The following is a 9,389-nucleotide window of genomic DNA, read 5'->3' as shown; positions in this document are numbered from 1 at the left end:
TAAGGATGGTTGGATGGATAGACTACAACCTTGTAACACTTTTCTCTTACATTCCCCTTCATTTTATAGTGATCACGATACAAATTATGCTATCTTTCTTTCCTGAACTTAGATAGTCCTGCTTTTGAATACATCACTACAGGATCATAGCTGTTAGGTGTTGCCCCAAGCAGAGTAGTAGAAGTACTTGAAGTTTTTTGACCTTCATCTTTCATTATCATAACATAATCCTGATTTACAGTAGTAATGGATTCATTAACAATAATTGATTTATTGCATGCAGAAATATCTCATTCAACCCCATCAGAAACTGATTGAGTTTCTGCCTCTGGATATATTCAACAAACTTTTTTGACTGTGGACACTCACAACCAGGAATGGGCACAAGAGATTTTAATCCATTCCAAAGATCTTTCAACTTAGTGAAGTACACAGACACAAACATTGTTCCCTGTGTAGTAGTTGCGATCCCCCTATGAAGATTAAATGTTCTTGAACCACTAACTTTGTCAAACCTTTTCTTTAATTCTTCCCATACCAAGCAGTAGATGCATAGACAATTCCATTTAGAAGATTACTTGAAACTGTATTCATAATCCAGGACAACATAACAATATTTAACCTTTACCATTGTTCCCACAGTTCTTCTCTGATTTTTTCTTTCTTTAATGTTCCATTAACAATGCCTATTTTATTTCTCCCTAACTGTGCTATACGCATTGAATGACTCTAGAGAGCATAGTTTTCTGAACCAGTTAATTGCACTAAAATGAGAGAAATACCACTTACATAAGAAGAGTAAAGATACAAGGGATGATTGTGATCCATAACTGATCCAACTTTTCCATCTGCATGTGTGTGACTAGTAGTATTAGGTGTAGTGGTGGAATCCCTTCCAAGATTTTCAAGATTCTCAGTAGAAGAAGAAGAAGCCATTGTAGAATGTGTAGAGCTGCAGAATTGAACAGATTCGAAGATTTACAGAGTTAACTTGGATTGAAGTTTGCTTTAGCGGAAATTACACCTTCAATTCCTTCCAGAATTGACCTTAATAGAGTTTACAGTTAACAGAACTCTTGTGGCTCTGATACCATGTAATTAGTTGAGGAATACTCACATGAATAGAGAGAAAGAAGGAAGAAAGAGAAGAGAAGAGAATAGAAAAAGAGCTTAGTTCATTGGTTGAACAGAATAAGAGTAACTAACTCTCTGTACATACACTATACATTTATATATACACACATTGTGTCACGGAATTAGTTATAACTAACTCTTAACTGAATCACCACCTGATTACTCATGTGACTAATACATACCCCTTACTATCTACATGTACTAACTACAACTCAATGTCTCATTTGATCACTTAACACACTTATCAAACAACACCTATATGTATTAGTTTATGAAATTAGTTTAACTATGGTGGTTATAGACAATTCAATTTATTTGAACAAAATCAAATGTAAAACTTATCCTCAAATTATCAAATCATCAAGCAAATGAGATCTCTAAGACATAAAGTAACCATTTAACTCTTAAAATCAGAAATACGAATGAGCATCATTTAAATCAAATAGCACTTTTATACACAATACTTTATCGAAATAATTGAAAATCTCTATTCGAATACTATTTAATGCTTTTAGCTTCAACGCAAGCCTTCATAAACTTGATTATAAATTGTATTTCAAGTTTACCATTTCAATAATAATTAGCTAGATTCATGGGTACATTTTCATGTCAACGTATTGTTTATAAATCAACGATATATCACACAATCAATTATGAACTCACATTTAACATCATTTGCTTATAAACATGTACAGAAAACATTTTTTTTAAAAGTAAATCTTGACTTACCTCATTTTCAAACTTCAAAATAATATTACGACGTGTCAGTATTCTTTAACACGTCCAATATATTCTCCCATACATTTGGATGTACGTCACAGCATCTTTGGTGTTTAGGGTTTAGTTTTTTTTTTGTGTTTTGTCGTTGTTCTAGCCCCTAGTATTGTAGTCTCTACTTGTAATACTACTGTGTGTCAACTATCTCATTATTTTGTTATTGTTCTTCGTTTTAGAAGATTTTGCATTATTCCCTTGTTAGTTACTACATTGTCTTCATTATTTCCTTCTTATTTCTACATGGATTTACTTTACTTTAGTAGAGGGTCTTTCGAAAACATCTCCCTCTTCGGTGGAAAAATTTGCGTGCACTCTACCCTCCCTAAACCTCACTTGTGAAATTTCACTTGATATTTGTTGTTGAACCTAATATAATGTTGTGTCTGTAGCTCTGTACATGCTCCGTTGCTATTTGGCTCGAGTTATCTGTTTGACATGTGCGTTTGGTTTTCAGCTTGTTTCTCAAGCGTATTGGATATGTTTCAGCACTTAATGGTGATTTCAGGGGTGGCTCAATGGTGAAGCTAGTAAAACATTTGCTTTGGGCTTTCAAAACTTTGAGGCTTCAAAAAAATTTAATTGTGAATTTTATGATTTCTAATGTCGCTAAAATAATATTGAAGATTGTAAAAGATGAAAGGTACAAAATTTAAATTATGAAAAAAAAAAAAAACTATCTACTTTCTATCAGAAATATTTTAAAATTTGAATTAAACAACTCAAATCTCTATATTAATAAATAAAATTTTTACAAGAACATCTAAGATAATGCATTGCAACCAAATTACTAATGTCTTATTAATTAAAATTAATTTTTACTTTTATAAATGCTATGTTGGATTTTGCGAGGGCCTTTGGGCTGGTGGTAGTGAATTCGAGTTTTCCGAAGAAGGAGGATCACCTAATTACCTTTCGAAGCGCGACAGCCAAGACCCAGATTGACTTTCTGCTGCTTAGGAAGGGGGATAGGGGGTTATGTAAAGACTGTAAAGTCATTTCGAGTGAGCATCCTGTGATGGACTTGTTTATCAAGAAAAGTAAGAAGAGAAGGGTCGGGGAGTGTCGTCCTAGAATTAAGTGGGGGGATTGACGCCGGTTAGTGCTTTGGAGATAGGGGAAAATGTGGCGAAATTGGGGGCGTGGGTGTACAGGGGAGACGTGGATACTATATGGGATAAGGTTGTCAGCTTCATCATGGAGACTACTAGCTAAGTGTTGGGTGTTTTGAGGGGTCGGACAGGACGTTATAAGGGGGACTGGTGGTGGAATGAAGAAGCTAAGAAGAAAGTAGAGTTTAAGAAGGAGGCGTATGTTAAGTTGATTGAGAGTAAAGATGAAGAAGAGAAGCGGGTGAATAAGGAGGTCTACAAAGTAGCAAGGAAGGAGGCTAAGTTAGCAGTTACGGCAGCTAAGTCGGCAGCGTTCGAGAGCTTATATGCAGTGTTAGAGGAGAAAGACGAGGAAAAAAGGTTGTATAGGCTTGCTAAGTATAGGGAGCGGAAGGATCGTGACCTTGATCAAGTAAAGTGCATCAAGAGGGAGGATGAGAGTGTTTTGGTGGAGGATGTTCACATCAAGAAGAGATGGCAGGAATACTTTCATAAACTTTTGAATGAGGAGGGGGACAGAGGCATTGAGTTAGGGGAGCTGGCGCACTCAGAGGAGAGCCGTGATTTCAGTTACTGTTGACGTTTTAAGGTTGAGGAGGTCAGAGAGGCTATTCATAGAATGCGGAGGGGTAGGGCGACGGGGCCTGACAAGATCCCGGTGAATTTTTGGAAGTATGCTGGTGAGACAGGTTTAAGGTGGTTGACTATTTTATTTAACGGTATTTTCAAGACTGCGAAAATGCCTGAGGCTTGGAGATGGAGTACGTTGATTCCGCTGTATAAAAGCAAGGGTGACATTCAGAGTTGCAATACCTATATGGGTATTAAGCTGTTGAGTCATACTATGAAGATTTGGGAGAGAGTGGTTGAGCGGAGGTTGAGGAAGGTCGTGTTCGTTTTATAGAATCAGTTTGGATTTATGCTTGGTCGTTCGACGACAGAGGCAATCCACATGGTAAGGAGATTGGTGGAGTAGTATAGAGAAAGGAAGAGGTATTTGCATATGGTGTTCATCAACTTGGAAAAGACGTATGATAAAGTCCCGAGGGAGGTTCTTTGGAGATACTTGGAGGTGAGAGGGGTTCTGGTGGCATACATCAGAGCTATTAAGGACATGTACGATGGAGGAAAGACCCGTGTGAGGATAGCGGGAGGAGACTCAGAGTATTTTCCGGTGGAGACAGTGTTGCACCAATGATCGACTCTTAGTTTGTTCTTATTTGCGTTGGTGATGGACGTGTTGACATGGAGTATTCAAGGCGAGATGTCTTGGTGTATGTTATTTGCAGATAATGTAGTGCTAATTGATGAGACGCGGGGGTGGGGGGGGAGGGGGGGAGAGGTGGGGGTAGAGGTGTGTGTAAATGACAAATTGGAGGTTTGGAGGCAAACCTTTGAGTCCAAGGGGTTCAGGTTGAGTAGGTCCAACACGGAGTATTTGGAATGCAAGTTTGGTGACTTGAGGCAGGAGGATGAAGTAATGGTGAGGTTGGACTCCCAAGATATCTGTAAGATGGACAATTTTAAGTATCTTGGGTCTACAATTCAGAGGAATGATGAAATCGATGAAGATGTCTCTAAACGTATTGGAGCAGGTTGGATGAAGTAGAGGCTCGCCTCGGGAGTGTTGTATGAAAAGAAGGTGCCCCTTAAGCTTAAAGATAGATTCTATAGAGTGGTAGTCCGGCCGGCCATGTTGTATGGGGCAGAGTATTAGTCAGTCAAGCACTCTCACATCCAAAAATTGAAGGTGGCGAAAATGAGAATGTTGCGTTGGATGTGTGGGCTTACTAGAGGGGACAGAGTTAGGAATGAGATTATCCGGGAGAAGATGGGGGTAGCTTCGGTAGATGACAAGATGTGGGAAGGAAGACTAAGATGGTTTGGGTATGTGATGAGGAAGGGCGTGGATGCCCCAGTCCGGAGGTGTGAGAGACTAGCTATGGATGGTTTCAGGAGGAGTAGAGGTAGGCCGAAGAAATACTGGAGGGAGGTGATTAGACATGATATGGAGCAACTCCAACTAACTGAGGACATGACCCTAGATAGAAAGGTGTAGAGGTCAGAATAAGGGTAGAAAGCTAATGGGAGTGTGTGGGTTGTAGCTTGCAGTCCGAGGTGTTATGGTGTAACCGAGTTAGTAATCCAAGGCTTGTACATAGGTGTCCTTGGTTTGTGTGTGTATGGTAGGACTAGGTGGGGCCCTATGTCTTATGTCTTAGTCCCTATTTTCTTTTTTCGTGTCGCTCTTATTTTTGCGTATTTCGTATATCTCTGATTTCCAATTTACTATTTCTTATTCCTGATTTTATTATGTCATCCATCCACTTGTTACTATCCTTTAGCTTGAGCCGGAGGTCTATCGGAAACAGCCTCTCTACTTCTTTGGAGGTAGCGGTATGATCTGCGTACATCTTACCTTCCCGACCCCACTTTGTGGGAATACACTGAGTTTGTTGTTGTTGTTGTTGTTATTGTATAAGTACTAATAATATTAGTATATGAAGTTGAACGATTAGTGTCTTCTAAGAATAACTACACATAACTATATACAACGACTTTTAAACAGAAAGGTTCCCAAAAAAACAAGTATATAATCGCTACTAAAATAAGCAAATGTCTAAGTATCAATCAACACGAACACAACATTACTGCAAGATAGACCTATTAAATTACACAGAAATGTTCCCAAGAAACAAGCATATAATCTCTGCTAAAATAGGCAAATGTCTAACGTATCAATCAACATGAACGAACAGAACATTATTACAAGATCGACCTATTAAATAAATGTATAACTTCATAGAGTAAGCAAAAGAAAACACATAATTGACTAAAGAAAGAAATATAGTTAATAGTTCTATACATAAAAACAGAAACACGAAATCAAAAGAATTCAGAAAAATTACAAAGAGAAAAAAGTATTCATTAAATCAATTTGTGTGTTATAATGACATGAAAACATTAGTTTAAGTGAAACTAATAATTGATAAAAAAACAACAACCAAACAAATTGAGATAAACACATTGGTTAAAAATGAAGATAGAGAAAATAATCGTTGATATGACAAATTTACCGAGAAAAAAATTGACTATAAAATGTAACACATGCATAGGTATGACATGAGGAAAAAAAGACAAAAAGCATAATCCCTTCGTTCTATTCCGATCAGCCCAATAAAAATAAGTATAAATAACATAAATATCAACCTTTTAAAAGCAATTACACTCTCTCTCATTTTTTTAATTATTTTACTCTCTTTTCCTATTAATATACATAACATAGGCGACATATACGTAACATTCTGTGTATATATATGAGATTTTTGTAATATGTTTAGGGAGTTGAAATTTTTTGTAATATTGAAAAGATAAATTGTGTATTTATGTAATTTTTAGTAAAAATATTACAAAAATCATAATCAACAAAAGGCCCAAACCCGATCCAATATCCTGATTTGGGACTATAAAAAAGTACCCTAAATTAGGGTTTTCTAATTGCTCCTCTTGTTCTTTATCCATCCGTCTTTTCCGCCGTCGAGGATGTCTGTGTTGGTCCTTTGCAACCGTCATCTCCGAGGAGATCGAGTTGCTGTGAAGGGAAGCTCCATCTGCCCTTCATTTTTGTGAAGTTTTTGATAGCTAGAGAGTCTAGCTTGTGTTAGCACAGTAGAGTAGTTGATGTTGTTCAAACACTTCTTGTACCCCTGGGTATATCCCGTGGGCTTGTAATATTTAGGACCCCCTGCTCTTCCTTGCTTACTCTGTGACTGCTTTATGCTCTCATGCTTGTTAATATTATGCATGTGAATTGATCTTCCTTGTTCTGATTCTCAAATTAGGGATTTGTGTTTTGTCTATGTTTACAAACTTTCTTATTTTTGCTGGTAGCTCTTAGAAACTATGATAGTCTCTAACAATTTCTGCATCAATCACTTCATCAGCTGAAGCGTCTGCAACTGTATTTCCTTCTCTGAATGTATGTTGTGGTTGTGCTTGAATGGTAGTAACCCTCTCTCTTATGTCTTCAGTTTATTCCGCTAGTTCCCAAGGTACTTTACACTGTTTATTTATCATTCTCATCAGAACCAGGGAATCAATTTCAATTATTACCTTCCCGATTGCCTTCTCTTGTATGTAATGTAAGATTCTTTAATTGCTTTCATTTTTGCCTGAGTATTAGTTGTGACTCCCAATCCTTTAGCCTTTACATAAATCAGATCTCCTTTTATCATCCCCAACACAAAAGGCACAGGCACTTATTCTTGGGTTGCCTTTACTTGCTCTATCAGTGTTACATTTAAGAATATTCTTCTCAGGAAGCCTCAAAACTACATTATAATAATGTAACTTTGGCTTGTAATTTCACAAAATGTGCACCACTTGTGGGTACATCTTCTTTACTTGCTTTCTTTTCATTTCCTGACTCTGCCACACCAATTCTCCATATTTGATATCTCCACCATGTTTAATTGCATTCCTTCTCCTCCACATATTCCACATAATGATTGTTGGAATTACTTTAAATATGACTTCAGTTTTGGTGATGCTTTCATTGTCTACCAAGCCATGATAATCTCCTATAAATTCATGTGTTCTATGTCAATACCTACAAAAATAGCAAACTCCCTCCATAAATTTGCAGCTATGGGGGGCTGTTAGAAATAAATAGTTCATAATCTCTTCCTTCTTTACATCACAACACCAACATCTGGATACAACATTTATCCACATTATTTTTAGATTGTCATCAGTTGCAATCCTCCTTCTCCAAGCCCTCCATAAAAAAAAATTAATTTTGAAAGGCAACCCTTTCGCCCATATCTTGTATTCCTCTCTTTTCTCCTTTTTCTGCCTCAATAGTTCCCATGCTGACTTGACTGTGAAATTGCCCTGAGTATTACCCATCCACCATGGTACACCATCTTTTTCACACCTTTGTGGCTGTATATTCTCAATAATATAATTAGCCATCTCTTCTAATAGTACACTTTATAATTTCATGTCATCCCATTCTATATTAATACAGAAATCCTTTACCTCTAATTCCTCCTCTTTGTAATACCTCATACTTTTCTTAGTTCAGTTCAGTTCCTAGTGCATGCATAAAGCCTAAAAATTTAATCAAGTATTGGAAACTTAGTCATTTTTTGGGGCCTTTTAACTCGAGAATTTTTAAAGTGGCCTTTCTGACCTAGAGATGTTGGTTTTTGAGTTAATTCATGTTTAGGGGTGTAAGGCGCATATCTCGAGGAAGTTTTGGATTTTTCGGATGAGGATTGGGTCTTGGTTGGATTTCGATTCCAGAACCTCACCGCAATAGTGGCGCGTCGCGGTAATAGCGATGAGCCCTTCACGCATCGCGGTGTTCCATTAATCAGCATTCCAATTATGAATTTAAATGTTTGAGGGGCAGTTAAGTCTTTTCCCATTGGCTCAATTCTTAAAAACATGAATTTAAGCTTCAATTAGGGCATTGTTCACCAATTTCCTCTAAAAAACAAACCCTAATCATTCCCCCAAGTTTAGCAATTCCATTCCTTTCTCTCCAAGAAAATCAAGAACTCAAGTTTTCCAATTCAAGAACTTTCAAGAAAGCTTTCAAGATTGTGTTTCCCTTTCAAGCTTAAGGGCTTCAGGTATGTGGGAGGTTTATCCATGAGCCTTTTTCACCCATGGAGTCGAAGAATCTATTTTTTATGTTTCAAATTATGAATTTACATGTTTATGATGAATTATCTCCTTGAAGCTTTCGTGAATTATGGTTATAAACTGTTTTTAAAAGTGTTTTTCATTGGAATGAACCCTTACACGTTTGAATGATGATATTTTCATATTAAATCCCTAATTCATGATTTTAGTATTGTAACTATGTTTTAATTACACGCTTTATCCATTCTCATGCTTAAGTTCATGACTCTTACGTGTTTGGTGAAATGCCTAAGTGTTGAATTTTGAACAATGATGCCCTACTATGGTTTTAAAGCTTCTATATGTCCATATTGCTATTTTCATTCAGTGGTGGAGGGTTATGAATACCCGCTACTTAGCTATTTACCTAGTTTTAGTATCTTCAAAATGCTTTCAGACAGACCATGAGCATTATCATTCAGTTAGTTATCATAATCAATTGTTTGTTCAGTTAAACTTAGTCAGTCCAGTAATCAGTGTCAGTTTAATTGGAAGTAAGATTTAGCATCGAGCGAGGCCAGGGATGGAGGCTCACCTACCAGTAGAGGGTGTGACCTTTAGTAGCAGCCCCTGAGTTCTGGAACTACGTAGCCAGCGTAGGTTAGAGATATCAACCTGCCAGTTAAGAACCATAAGGTATTTTCTTGCCAGTTGAAGGTAATACATATCTCATTAGAG

At 37.0% G+C, this 9,389-nt stretch overlaps 1 long non-coding RNA gene across 1 annotated transcript in view; it reads left to right on the top strand.

The window, feature by feature from the left end:
* The first annotated feature begins 6,389 nt into the window (after positions 1 to 6,389).
* The window catches only part of LOC124888648, a 13,598-nt gene continuing 10,598 nt past the window's right edge, over positions 6,390 to 9,389 (top strand). Inside the window, exon 1 of the long non-coding RNA XR_007047202.1 lies at positions 6,390 to 8,659. This is a non-coding gene — a long non-coding RNA (uncharacterized LOC124888648). The remainder of the gene's footprint in view (positions 8,660 to 9,389) is intronic.

This window comes from Capsicum annuum, chromosome 11 (assembly GCF_002878395.1).
Source record: "Capsicum annuum cultivar UCD-10X-F1 chromosome 11, UCD10Xv1.1, whole genome shotgun sequence".
Classification (NCBI taxonomy): domain Eukaryota; kingdom Viridiplantae; phylum Streptophyta; class Magnoliopsida; order Solanales; family Solanaceae; genus Capsicum; species Capsicum annuum.
Note: the sequence above shows the minus strand (reverse complement) of the source record. Positions and strands in the feature narration are given on the sequence as shown.